The sequence below is a fragment of the Nothobranchius furzeri genome, chromosome 8 (assembly GCF_043380555.1).
Source record: "Nothobranchius furzeri strain GRZ-AD chromosome 8, NfurGRZ-RIMD1, whole genome shotgun sequence".
Lineage (NCBI taxonomy): Eukaryota > Metazoa > Chordata > Actinopteri > Cyprinodontiformes > Nothobranchiidae > Nothobranchius > Nothobranchius furzeri.
In genome coordinates this window covers 38,262,883-38,277,969 of record NC_091748.1, presented here as the reverse complement: position 1 = coordinate 38,277,969, position 15,087 = coordinate 38,262,883, and the positions used below count along the sequence as shown (strand labels likewise).

The window sequence follows — 15,087 nt, the reverse complement described above, 5'->3', positions numbered from 1 at the left end:
TATAACATGTTGGTGGAGCTGGGTTCCCACTATCGGCTTGTGGAGCTCTCGGGAGACCAATGTTTTACACCCGTTTCTCCCCTGGCTTCGCGGCTTCTGTTTTATGCGCCGGGCTGCCGGCTGGGTCTCCCCGCAGCTCGGTGCATCTCTGTCTAATCGCGGCTTCTGTTTGATGCGTGGGCTGCTGGCTTGTGGAGCTCTGGGATGGAAACCTTTCCACCCGGTTCTCCCCAGCGGCAGCTCTGCGCATCTCAGATCGCAGCGGCGCTTGTCTGCTGTGCGGTTGCCAGCTTGTGGAGGTCTCGGGAGACCTCTGTGTTCCACCCAGTTTTACCCAGTGGTCAGCCCGGCGTATCTCTGACTCAGAAGCTCTGGTGTTGTGCACAGTTAACTCCAGTTGTAGCTAGGTTGCTACCTCCGTTAGCTTAGGTCCCACCTCCACGTTAGCTTTGGGTTAGCTTCAGGTTAGCTTGTAGCTAGTTCGACCGGGAGTCGTCAGTTGATCCCAGCCTTACAGCCCCACCCTCAGCTCCTCCTCTCATCCCTTTTGTGGAATTGTCTGGGCTTGACGGAATCTGTGACACGGTCAAAATGGCGGTGGTGGCCACCTCCCATTTGGCCTCAAAAACGTGATATTGGATCCTATGGAAAGGAGATGTCCAGTATATTTATGTCGATGATACGCACACACACACAAATCACCTGGTACACACAGGCAAAACTACATTAGTTTACAAGTACAAAAATCCTTTTGAGACTATTTTCTCTCCTGACTGATTTGTGCATACATGGTGCATTTGAATGCTGGGTGGAAGCTGGGAAATTTGAATTCCCTTTGGAATTAGTCTAAATTAGTGTTACTGAAACAAATATGTATTTCTGTGGAAAAATAGAGTATCTCAGGATCCTGTAGTTATAAAAGATAGACCTACATAAAATTTTTAATCATCTAAAATTGTTTATTTAGACACATATGTGTTTATGAGCCATGAAAAGGTAGTCAAAGGTTTAAAAGAAATGACTAATACGTGCAGAGTGATTCTCTGACTGGAAAAAGCAGGCTTCAAACCAGGAGAAGGCACGAGAAGATGGCACAGTGTCCTGGTGATCTTTCCTCTGAAGTAAGTAAAAGTAAATCCAGCATGCTTTGCAGTCAGGTCATAATGAGACAGCTGTTATTTTAGACCTTTTCAGATGTTTTATAGGTCTGAAAGATTGACACACTATTCTCAGACAAGGAAGTGGCTCTCGGCTATGTGTGTGCACAATAATATAAAAGTAGTTTTAAAACGCTTTTTTATGATTTGGCCTTTGGCCTGGTATTTTATGACCATGTGTGTGATTAGATGTATTTGTTTATCTTATTGTTTGTATTATCAGTTTTTACTTTATTGTGTTGCTGTGTAATTTATGGGGATCACTTTGGTCAGCTTTCATGCTGTGTGTAAATGTACCATACAAATAAACTGGTATGGTATGGTATGGTATGGTATGATCTGGTGTGGTGTGATGTGGTGTGGTATGGTATGATGGCTTACATCAACTTTTGAACTGATTCAATAATGTTTTTCAATCAACTCTGGAGAAAATGGTCTACCCACAACTTCTCACAAATCTCACAACAACCACTGGACAACAGTTAAATCATCTCTCAGCCATCTTGACTCTCCAGTTGGTGTCAGCTGTGGTGATTCTACAAACAACCCTTTGACGAAACACGGCTGACTCTGTGCGTAAGCCAATGTGGAAGCCTCCTTAATCACTCAGCTGCAGTTTTTTTCATCAGAAGGATGCCATCACCAAAGTATCCTCTCTGTAGACCCACCATGGTCTCCTTCTGCATCGTCCTACTGACCAGACAAAGGGTCATCTGGCTCTAGAGGAAAGCCTGGTTGTTCTTATTGGATGATTCTTGTTAAACAGAAGTCCAGAGATTGATGGAAGAACATAAGAATCACATGGTCCACAAGTGCTCAGCAATCACCCAAGACGTTCCTCAATTAACTCTCTTTCCCACTCAATAAGCAGCTTTCTGCAGGAAGGTGATGATCATTATCTCCACACAGAGGTTTACATAATTCTCTGTGAAACTGCAGGCATGTGTTTTATTCCTTGACAAACACTTAAGACGTTTTAAAGATTCGGCCTATTTTTGTCTATCAATGCAATGGTGTCTGTTCTGTGGAAAGTGCCCCTTATCTACTGCAACTTCCAAAAAGTTGCAATTGAAAATTTGTTTATCAACCAATCAGGTTGTAACTATCGTCTGAGTTTATAGACTCCTGATCGGGCGGCACTGACCGAACACTCGTCTTGTCATGTCTGCAGACAGCCAGAGTGATCGTTTCTCACACAGCAAGCAGCCCAATTCTCTCTCTCTCTCTCTCTCTCTCTCTCTCTCTCTCTCTCTCTCTCTCTCTCTCTCTCTCTCTCTCTCTCTCTCTCTCTCTCTCTCTCTCTCTCTCTCTCTCTCTCTCTCTCTCTCTCTCTCTCTCTCTCTCTCTCTCTCTCTCTCTCTCTCTCTCTCTCTCTCTCTCTCTCTCTCTCTCTCTCTCTCTCTCTCTCTCTCTCTCTCTCTCTTCTCCTGGATCAGTTTGTGGATCTCTTCATCTTGGCACATACAAGGAGAGAACTTGGCTCCGAGGTGAATCAGCGCCTCCTGCAGAACAGAGACACGATGTTACAAAATACCTTAGTCTATTTCCTTCACATCTCAATAAGACTGGTCTGTATTTGATCACAAATTTGTGTTCACTTATATTTCCAGCTAAAAAAACTTCAAGTGGTTGTTGCTGTAATTAAGTCAGCTTAATTAAGACGTAACATATACATAATAGTCAGCGAAATGTAATGTTTTATTGGCCACTATTGTATTATATGATGCGTTTTATTACTTTATTATAGCCTATATATTATCATATTAATAATTAGCACTTGCCACTTGCAGTACCTGATTCCTCCACCAGGGTGAGGAGACTAAAGCCGGACATACACTGTGCGACTTTTTCACTTTTTTGAGCCAATTTTCCACTCGTGCGAGAATCCACGAGATCGGGGCGAGTTTTGCGCCGAGCGGTCGTGTAGTGTACGCGTTACGAGACGCGATTAACACCACGTGACCAGCTACCGATCAGCAATTGTGAGCTCGCACGGACTTCTGGCGTGTTTAATATTTTGCTCGTCCCTCGTGAGGGTATCGCACTGTTGAAGCGGCGCAGCGAGCAGCTGCGACCCAAAAGGTATCAGAACCGCTCACGGTGCATGCGCAATCCTGCATCAACACCGCTCGTCCGCTATTTCCCTAATAACACACGTTGTTCGTTTTTATTTCTACATGTTTTTTTACTCACAAAGATTGTCAAGAAAGCGTGTTTGTCGTGTTCATGTCAAACTAAACTGATCACAAAACACAGATTTACTTTATTTCGTTTTCCTCATCCAACCCCCATAAATCCCTCTGTGTCCTCCTGCAGCACTCCCGAAGGACAACAGGCAAAACAAGACAAAAAAAAGTCTGAAGTGTTGTGTAAAAACTGCTATTTTTAGCATATTTTTTAGGGCCGACGTGTTGCTACCAGAAGTACAGTGTGAGCAGTCAGGTCGCATGCGAGAACTGGGTGGTACAGTGTGAGCACATGACTCGTGAGATCTGCCCTGCGAGGAAGTCGTACAGTTTGAGCTGAAGCTGAGTGCTACGAGAAAAAAAGTCGCACAGTGTACGCCCGGCTTAATATGACTAATTACAGGATATTTATATTCTTGTTAAAGAGGTGGAGCAAATGTAGAAACTGCCAATCAAATTTGAAACATGCTGTTATCGGAAACCCTAACCAACCCTAACCCTAACATTAACCATCATTTGATCATACATATGATATTTATAAAAGTTGGTTTTGAATGGAAAGTCGTAAATACTTACAGAGCTTGGACCCACCCAGAAGTTCTGCTGCTGCACAAATTTTACATTTTCATAAACTCCCTTATTCCTCAACACCTCAAAGAAAGGATTCAAAAAACAACAACAATTAAATGACATTTAAAAGATAAAATACATGAAACAGTTTTTACTGTTTACATTATAAAACTGTGCAAAGCTCTTACAGAATCCACCGTTTCATGTTGTGAAAAGCCTATTGGAGCAATGCCATAAATGGAGACGGCCAGGATGGTGATGAGCAGATGGACAAATGTGATCCAGTAGGTAAAAAATGGTCTATGGTGGAAAGGGGGACAATTTTACTAAACATAAAAGTATCTGTTATTGTACCGAAGAGGACAGTCTGGCAGATATTGTCAAGGTTTTCAAGATTATTCATTTATCTCATAATCTGTGTGTTCTCCTTATTTCATTAGAAGTGACCTTTAACTCATTCACTGCCATTGACGACTAAAGTCGTCATTTGCATTTTTTTTACTGTGTGGGCGTCGGAACGAGCCCCCGCACAGTGAGGTCAAACATCTCAGCTCTAAAGCCGATCTTCATCCGCATACATCGCATGTCACATGATCAGGAAGCAGAAAATCCATGTGTTAGGAGATCGTTTTGGGCCGCTACTGTAAAAAAAGTGAGGTGCGAACCGGAAAAGCGTCTGCCGATCACAATTCAACAACGGATTATGAAAGAACGGATAACGCTTGAAATGCGCGGATTCTTCCTTATGTAAGAGGTGAGTCTCTGCTTTGTTTTGTTAGTTTTGGCGTCGACATAATCCTAGCGCGCAACGTTCAACAGCGAGAAACGCTGACAGCGAAGGCCTTTAGCGATCAGGAAACGGTTGGCAGCGAATGAGTTAGTGCCACATGCCGACCCTTCTGAAACTGTTGGTCTAGCTCCCCTAGAGACCAGAGCTACTTCTACAATCTGACACCTGTTAGTTTGTCAGACACACACCTGCTCCCTAGGCTGAAACACTCTGTTCCTGCTTAAACGGATTTCTGCTACTTCCTTCACATCCTAACGCCACTCTATCTGCTCAAGCCACATCACACAACTCGTAACCGTCCCCTTGCTTATTGTAACTAAGAAAAACATGCTGCACAAGGAAGAGAACTTGGAGTTGGGATGAGATTGCTGTTACACCTCTCACAAAAAGCTTTCTCCATGCCAAGCGCTCTCCACTTTGCAAAGCTGGTACATGACAACTACTTGTTTCTATGTGATTATATTATTAGGTTTTAACCCTAACAGATATTCCCTGTGATCGTCCATGTCTTCGATCTGCCGCTTAACATAGCTGTCCAGGTGTTTGCGGTATGTTCGGTTAGTCAGACGACCGACCATGCCCAGCCCTTATGGCCTCTTGTTCCAAGCAAACATATTTTTCACAGGAACTGTAATTCTTTGTCCTCGCTGCTGATGGCTGTCAATGCTCAGCACCTCCTGCTTCAGACGAACTTTGGGCTGCACCAGGGAACCCTCTTTAGCCTTCCGCCACCCTCTCTCTAAAGGCCTAGAAAACCAGTGGGAAGTGAGATGGGAAATCTATCAGTGATGACTAAATAAACCAATAAGCCCAAGATGAGGTGTCTTGTTGAGACTGATCCACCCACAGCATGAGATGACTCGTCTCCAGCTTATTCTGGTCCAGTGCACTTCCTGTGAGGACACTCTCGTCCAGCTGTTTGAGGTCGGTCTCTGATGGCGTCTCAAAAACATCATCAGCGTAGCTGGACAGCTCTTCCTGAAAGCCATCCTGCAAATATGAATATAGCACATGTTTGTAATAACAACTGTGTTTGTGTAACAACACAGAATACAACATAGTAAGTTTCAAAAGAAAAGTCTGCCATTTTCTGTACATTAAACTGCTTGTTTATGTCAAAAGATTTAGAGTTTTATTTGAATAACTGTGACGATCCTAGAATGTGGTGAAAATGTGTTTATTGCTCACTCTGGTGAAAAAGGAAATATCCAGCTCATCAGGAAAATCCACAGCGTCATCGTCAATGAAACTAAGGTGAATTGGGTCGTTCTCCTACATTATTATGTGCTCTCATTTACCGCCCACCACCTTACAATAAGGATTTTCTAAATGAATTTGCAGCTTTTCTGGCTGAAGCCTCCTGTAGATATGGAAAAATACTCTTGCTTGGTGATTTTAATATTCATATCTGTTGTCTTGACAAACCTTTGGTAAGGGATTTCCTAGATCTCACTGACTCTTTTAGCTTCTCCCAACGTGTTAATGGCCCCACACATGGTCATACACACACACTTGACCTGGTTTTCTGTCATGAGCTGGAAATTTGTGATCTTGGCATTTTACCTGCAACTTTTTCTGATCACTCACCAGTTTTGTTTAACTTGAAATTGGACTATGCCCCTCCTATTGAATATTTCCGTCCAAGCTTCTCTCGTGTAATCACACCCAATACTGCTGCAGATTTTGCCGCTGTTCTTACTCTGAACGCAGCTCCATATGATTCTACTATTGCGTCTTCTGTAGTTGAGGGATCACTTCATGTGGTTGATTCATCCTGCCTGGCTGCTATGGATATTGTCGCTCCATTAAAATCAAGTCGAAAGAAATCCAAGTCAGACCCATGGCTGAACGAACAAACTCGTTCCATGAGACGAAATTGCAGGAGACTGGAACGTAAATGGATAAAAGACAGGCTTACTGTATCCTTTGAGGCCATGAGAGAGGCTTGGTCTCAGTATCAAAAAGTAGTCAGAGGAGCGAGAAATCGATTTTTTGCCAGCATTGTCACGGCTAATTCAAACAATCAAGGTATGTTATATAAAACCATAAATGCAGTGCTTTCCCCAGTTCAAAATCTATTTTCCTCTGTGTCTGCTGACTTGTGTAGCCAAATCCTGCAGTTTTTCTTAAACAAGATTACTGTAATCAGAGCTCAGATTCACCAAACCAACCATGTTCCAGATTCATTTATCCCCTCTCACGGGCAACTTCAAAGCTTTCAGCCCATCTCTTTAGCCTGTCTAGAAAAAACTGTTGCAGCCATGAAACCCTCTGGCTCCCCAGATGATGTTATCCCACCTCGACTCCTGAAAGAGGTGTTTCCTTTAATTAGCAATAACGTGCTACGCATTATAAATTGTAGCTTGACATTGGCTGAAGTTCCTCGTGCCTTTAAACACGCTGTTCTACAACCAATCTTGAAAAAACCCGGCCTCGATCCCACCGATTACTCTAATCTACGACCAATTTCCAAATTACCGTTTTTATCTAAGGTCCTTGAGAAAATAGTCTATGCACAGTTGGTGAAACATCTAAATGAATATCAGGTAATGGACATCTGCCAGTCTGGTTTTAGACAACAGCACAGCACTGAAACTGCTCACGTTCGGGTGTTAAATGGCATTTTTCTGGCTTTAGATTCAGGTTTCCATGTGGTTCTGGTACTTTTGGATCTATCTGCAGCATTCGACACGATCGATCATGACATTTTGATCACAAGACTTCACACTTGGGCTGGCATTTCAGGCACTGCCCTGGATTGGTTTAGGTCATACTTTTGTAACAGGTCTGCTAGGGTCATGTTGGACGGCTGTTCATCAGAGTCACAGCCTCTACGTTGGGGTGTCCCACAAGGTTCAATTCTCGGCCCGTTACTGTTCAACCTCTATATACTGCCCTTAGGAGCCATTTTCAGAAAGCACGCTGTCTCATACCATCTTTACGCTGACGACTGTCAAATCTACTTTTCATTTAAGCCAACTCAGTCAACGCAAGTTCTTTCTGATTGTATCCTTGAGGTCAAGCAATGGCTAGCTGACAACTTCCTCCATCTCAATGACTCCAAAACTGACTTAATCGTTTTCAGTCCTAACAGTATCACGGCAACTCAACAACCTGACCTCAACTATCTCTCACCTAATGTATCCTCTGTAATCTCCAACCTTGGAGTAAAAATGGACCAGGCTCTGAAGATGGATGCCCAGGTCAATAACACAGTTAAATCATGTTTTTACCAACTAAGACGCATCTCAAAACTAAAGCACATCCTGAGTGTACGTCTTCTGAAATCGGTGGTCCACACTTTTATCACGTCAAGGCTGGATTCCTCCAACTCCTGCTTATATGGCATCAGTAAAGCAGCTCTCTCTAGACTTCAGCTGGTCCAGAATTCAGCAGCTAGGTTGCTGACTGGAGCTGACAGAAGACAACACATTTCTCCAATTCTGAAATCTCTCCACTGGTTGCCCGTGCAGTTCAGGATAAACTTCAAAATTATGCTTCTCACTTACAAATCCTTGAACCATCAAACTCCTCCATATCTGTGTGAACTTGTCCATTACTACAACCCGCCGCGTGCTCTCAGGTCTGAAGATAAGCTCCTCCTAGCTGTTCCCAATGCACGTTTAAAAAGCCGTGGAGAGAGGGCTTTCTCTGTCTGTGCACCGAAGCTGTGGAACGCATTACCACTGCTAGTGAGGCTAGCACCAACAGCTAGCATTTTAAAATCACGCCTGAAAACTCACTACTTCAACCTAGCTTATACAACATAATTATGAACCTCACTGACATCTGCACTGTTTATAAACTGACTCCACAATTATCGACTTCCGTATTATTGAGGTTCTTTGTAAAATGTTTTTTCCTATTTTTACTTCACCCTGTGTCTTAATGATTTTTAGCTGTTATTTTTGGGAATTTTGTTGTATTTCCTTTTTATCTTTTATCTGTGTTTGACATGTTTATATAACGCCTGTTTAATTAACCAACATTTTTAGTGTACAGCGCCTTGTTTGGTTGTAATGCCTTGTGAATGCGCTTTATAAATAAAATTGGATTGGATTGGATTGGATGAAACTAGGAGGCATGAAACTCCGTCTGCGCCGTCGACCGGCTGCGCTGTCACCCAACATTCGACCCTAAAGAACACAAAACCAGAATCAATGATTCACATTGCACTCAACACATGCTGGATTGAAGCTGTTTTGGGTGAAAAATCCTGCTAAAAGTTAACATTAAATTATTACAACAAATATGTAGCTTATTACAAAAATGGTTGTCTTAACTTTAAAACAGGTTTTGTGTTGTGTGTCTGCTTTCAGGGTTTATTTCAATCACAAGTTTAAGCAAAAATATACAGTTTATTTTTATGAAACTAATCCAGATGTGAATTTACCTCAGCACTAGACACATTTAAGTCATATTAGTCTTATAGATTTCAGTTTAGTCATATGAACTGTCCCCATGCACCAGACTTAGTTATGGTGTACATCAGGGTTCAATGCCTGGTTCAATAGTTTTTATATATGTGAAACATTGGGTCAAATCAGTAAATAGCATGGGATTCATTTCTATTGTCATGCTGATTGATGTATTTATCTATGAAGCCAGATCAATCAGATAAACATAAACAATAGATTAATCAATTTCCCTCAGGGATTAATAAAGTATTTTTGAATTGAATTGAATAAACAGATCACCAGCATCCCTGATGACTCTTAATCAACTCTTAGTCATGAGTCATAGTTTTGTGTTGGTGGTGGTCAGAGGGGCTGACGGCGCCAAATTGCAGCCTCGCCTCTGTCAGACTGCCCCAGGGCGGCTGTGGCGACAAAGTAGCTTACCATCACTAGCAGTGTGTGAATGTGAGTTCATGCAAGCGTCTTTGAGTGTCCTAAACAAGCGCCATATAAGTTTGATGATAATTATTGATATTAGTTTTAGGACTTAGAGAATATTCTGTAGCCGTTCATTTCCTGTAGAAATGCCATAATTTGGGGACGGTTTGTGTTATTTGGATCCTTTAGCCTCCATGCAAAACCTGTTACTAGGACTACATTCTTCCAACTTCGGACTTTGCTGAAATCAGGAATTAGATTCCAAATGACCATAAAACAATGTACTCAAAAAATACAAATATTGTTAATATTGTGATTTAACCTTACAATAAGGCTCCATTAATAAATAGTTAATTAATATTTTGGATATTATTGATTAGATTTTTCCCGAGAGCAGCGGGGGACATTTGACTCCGAGTGGGCCTTGTTCCACTCTGCGATTGTGTAGGTGGCTGTTGCTAGCTGTGGTCGCAAGGTGGCCGGTGCCAGTTGTGGTGGCAACCCCCGTACCCGCAGGTGGACACCAGAGGTTCGGGGAGCTGTCAGGCTGAAGAAGGAGGCCTACAGGGCGTGGCTGGTCTGTGGGTCTCCGGAGGCAGCAGACAGGTACCGGATAGCCAAGCGGGGTGCAGCAGTGCCAGTTGCCAAGGCAAAATCTCTGGCGTGGGAGGAGTTTGGTGAAGCCATGGAGAAAGACTATCGATCGGCTCCAAAGAGGTTCTGGCAAACTGTCCGGCGCCTCAGGAGAGGAAGGTAGCAACTCGCTCACACTGTTTACAGTGGGGATGGGGAGCTGCTGACGTCAACTGGGGCTATAGTCGGATGGTGGAAGGAATACTTTGAGGAGCTCCTCAACCCCAGCTACGCGCATTCAGAGGAGGAACCAGAGCCGGGAGACCTGGGGATGGACTGTCCAATCTCGGGGGCAGAAGTTGCTGAGGTAGTCAAACAACTAGATAGCCGGCGGAGCCCCGGGGGCGGATGAGATTCGTCCTGAGTATCTCAAGGCTATAGATGTTGTAGGGCTGTCATGGTTGACACGTCTCTGCAACATTGCGTGGTCATCGGGGCAGTTTCTGTGGAGTGGCAGACCGGGGTGGTGGTCCCCATTGTTAAGAAGGGTGACCTGAGGGTGCGTTCCAACTATAGGGGGATCACACTCCTCAGCCTCCCCGGAAAGGTCTACTCCAAGATACTGGAGAGGAGGGTCCGATCAATAGTTGAACTCAGATTGAGGAGGAGCAATGTGGTTTTCGTCCAGGCCGTGGAACTGTGGACCAGCTCTATACCCTTTGCAAGGGTGATGGAGGGGGCATGGGAGTTTGCCCAACCATTCCACATGTGTTTTGTGGATTTGGAGAAGGCTTATGACCGTGTCTCCAGGGGCACCCTGTGAGGGACGCTCCAGGAGTTTGGGGTGGGTGGTTTTCTGTTAAGGGCCATTCAGTCCCTTTACCAGAGGAGCGTGAGTGTGGTCCGCATAGCCAGTAGTAAGTCGGACCTGTTCCCGGTCAGGGTTGGACTCCGCCAGGGCTGCCCTTTGTCACCGGTTCTGTTCATTACCTTTATGGACAGAATTTCTAGGCACAGCCGTGATGTGGAGTGTGTCGAGTTTGGTGGCAGGAGAATCTCTTATCTGCTTTTTGCGGATGATGTGGTCCTCCTAGTTTCATCCAGCTTCACCTTCAGCTCTTGCTGGGTAGGTTCATGGCCGAGTGTGAAGCGGCTGGGATGAGGATCAGCACCTCCAAATCTGAGACCATGGTTCTCGACCAGAAAAGAGTAGCTTGCCAACTCCGGGTCGGGAGAGAGGTCCTACCTCAAGTGTAGGAGTTTAAGTATCTCAGGGTCTTGTTCACGAGTGAGGGTAGGAGGGATCGGGAGATCGACAGGCGGATTGGTTCAGCATCTGCAGTGATGCAGACGCTGAGCCGATCTGTCGTGGTGAAGAGGGAGCTGAGCTAGAAAGCCAGGCTCTCAATTTACTGGTCGATCTACGTCCCAATCCTCACCTACGGTCATGAACTTTGGGTAATGACCAAAAGAACGAGATCGCGGATACAAGCGGCTGAAATGAGTTTCCTCCATAGGGTGGCCAGGCTCAGCCTTAGAGGTAGGGTGAGGAGCTCGGACATTCGGGAGGCATCTGGTCAGGATGCCTCCTGGACGCCTCCCTGGGGAGGTGTTTCGGGCATGTCCTGCTGGCAGGAGGCCCCCGGGTCGACCAAGGACACGCTGGAGAGGTTACATCTCCAATCTGGAACGCCTTGGGGTCCTGCCGGAGGAGCTGGTGGAGGTGGCCGGGGAGAGGACGGTCTGGAGCTCCCTAGTTGGGATGCTGCCCCCGCGACCCGGACCCGGATAAGCAGAGGAAGACGACGACGAGTATTGATTGATCTGTAAAACTCTAGAAACCATTAATAAGCATTTCAATAAAAAAACGGAGCCAAGTCTGTTTACCTATTCACTTGTTAAAGAGTAGGTATATCAAACTAGCCTGGCCTGCCAGACTCATCCTCTGTCAATTCTACACAGAGGACGAGTCTGGATACTCAGAGGCAGAGATCATAATGACGGGAAAGCTAAAAAATAACCATCTAGAAAAAAAGGCGGAAATAACGAATGTATTGTGCAACGCTGTAGCTAAAGATGGTGTCTGGTGTAACGTGAGGAAATATGGGTTTTCTGTCACAATGGTGGTGTTGGACGCAGCTGGGTCATAGCTGGGTCGCTGAGAACTTTCACCCACAGATTAAGACCTGAACGCCAGCGAGTCTGGGAGGAAACCATAACATCTGCCACCTGCAGTCTACCAGAAGATGTGTTTACATGAGTTGTACCCAGACCAAGTCAAAACATAAAGTTTAAACTTCTTTTTCGTGATTTTAATGTTAAAATAACCATTATCATTTTGCTCATTATAAATGTGTTTAATCAAATGAATGACTAGTATGCTTTGGGGTAATTATAATGGATTAATGAATCCACACTTAAGTAGATAATGTTGAATGTGTGGTACTGACCTTCACACTCAAGCACACAAACATTCACACACACCCACACACATCTGCCCACAGTAAACTCCAGACACATTTGATGACGCACATGTTTTGCTTTGAGAAGAGAGGTTTTTGGTAAGTTTTCAGTTTTATGATTCGGTTCGTGTTGGACAACGGGAGAGAACAGACCTGAAAACCAAAGGGGGGGCAGAGCCTGTTGGCTCGTTCTTCCCCCCTTTCACGCTGTTTCTGCCAAGCCAGGCAGAATAGCTGAATCGCGACTTCTAACGAAGACTCATCACCGAGTCTTTTGATTTCTGAGTGAATTAACTTAAGAAAGCGCATCGATAAAACGCTCTACCATCCACGTGTACCGAGGGCAACTCTGGACCGGTTCCGTTCGACACCTACGTCTCCTGTCAGCCGCCGGTGTCATCTGGATGAACCACAACATCCTCCACGGCCCGGATCCGAAAGAGGGTCCACAAGAGTTCGGTGAGACAGAGCACGGTTTTAGCGTTTGATGCAGTTCTCTGATAAGACCTAAGTTTATCCAAACCATCACTTCACTCAGACACCTGTTTCTTCCTGAAGCAAAATCAGACTCACACACGCATTCATGTCACAACATTCTCAATCTTCATAAATTCACCAGAAGGTCTATTTGAGCAAGAACAGCATATAAACTGTTAAAAGATTGTCCCACAAAGTTGCCAATGTGATTGTTATTTCCTGTTTGTCAATTTTCAAAATCATTAGTTTAATTTGAAGAATTAAAACTGTTAATCCTTCAAACTTGTTTCCTCATTGAACTGAAATACAGACACTCAGATATTATCGGCAGTTTATGGATGAAAACAACCTTTGAGTCTTCTGAACAATATAAAATTTGGTTATTGATTTATTAAAATTAATATTCCGAATTAATACGTAGCATGGTTTCTCTTTCATAAAAGAGCATAAATCCATAACGCTACACTGGTGACAGTGTAAACATCTTTCTTTAGAAGAAAGGCTTTTAGCGGTTCTTGTGGCTTTAAAGACATGTCCAAAAACAGAGGAAAGAGCCGCAGCAACCGCCACTTCAGATGCCATCTTCATTGTTTAAGAGAAACTGAGCATTGTGGCGTGTGACTTAGGCTGCTCAATTACGATGGACAATAAAGTTCTATTCTACTCTATTATATTCTTAAATGTAAAACACATCACCACTTATTTATGCAACAGTAGGACTGAGCCTTACTGTAAACCCCATTTAGCACATAAAGAAGCTTCGTAACATTGCATTTTTAATGAAGTTTTAAAAAGTCCACTCAAATAAAGATGTCAGTATGAGCTCTTCTCTACTTTTATAGCAGCACCATATGTATATTCACAATGAATAATAAAGTTAGAAAAATATATCTATTTATTTAATCATCCTAAAGAGACCAAAGTCTCTTGTATAAGTCTTGTGTTATTTGAGGAGACAGAACTTTAGTGTTGCAGAGCAAACAAAGTCAGTGGTAGAGTTGCGTTGCTGTGTGCCAATCCAAGGTTGAGGTATCCAAATGACAGTAAATAAGACTCCAAACCCTGCCGTCTGAAGCTCAGCTGTGATGTGACTCACTCGGGCCCAGTCCCAATACTCGCATTTCCACCCTTGTGCCCCTCAGCTGTGCATTGCCATCCAGGGGTGCAACTGCGTATAGTTTCTCAAGTGCAGAAAATGACCCCTTTGCACCCATGATTTAGAATAGAATAAAATGCCTTTATTGTCACTATACAATTGTAAAATGAGATACAGAGCATCTCCTACTCAGTGTAAAAAACATGCTGGGGGGGGGGGGGGGTACAGTTCTGCAGCGCTATATACATATGGACAGTATTAGTGTTATGTATATACAGTTATTGCACATAGAATTGGTATAAATAGTGGTGGTCAATAGAGGAAGTGGGAAGTGGGGGCTATGTTATTGGTGCATGTGTGAGTTCAGGGTGGTTATTGCTTTGGGGAAGAAACTGTTTTTGAGTCTGTGGGTTTTTGTGTTAATGCACCTGTAGCGCTTCTGTGAGGGAAGCAGTCTGAACATGTTGAAGCCAGGGTGGGAGATGTCCTTGATGATGTTTGCTGCCCTACTGAGGCAGCGGGAGGAATAAATGTCCGTCAAGGAGGGGAAAGGGCAGCCGATGATCTTCTGTGCTGTCTTGACCACACTCTGAAGCCTCACTCTATCTGCCTTGGTGCAACTGTCGTACCATACCGTGATGCAGTAGGTTAGCAGGCTCTCAATGGACGAGCGGTAGAAGGTCAGCAGCAGGTTGGAGTTCAGCTTGTACTTCCCGAGGACTCTCAGGAAGTGCAGCCGCTGTTGGGCCTTCTTGATGACCGCTGAGATGTTTTCCGCCCAGGAGATGTCAGCAGAGATGAGGACACCAAGGAACCGGAAAGTGTGGACCCTCTCCACACACTCCCCATTGATGTAGAGGGGGGCCAAGTCGGTGCTGTGTCTCCTGAAGTCAACAATGAGCTCTTTGGTTTTCTTGGTGTTCAGGGACAGGTTGTTTTCT

General features: G+C 44.2%; 1 pseudogene; it reads right to left on the bottom strand.

The window, feature by feature from the left end:
- Positions 1-1,759: 1,759 nt before the first annotated feature.
- LOC139071499 (inactive rhomboid protein 1-like) overlaps positions 1,760-15,087 on the bottom strand; it is a 77,955-nt pseudogene continuing 64,627 nt past the window's right edge.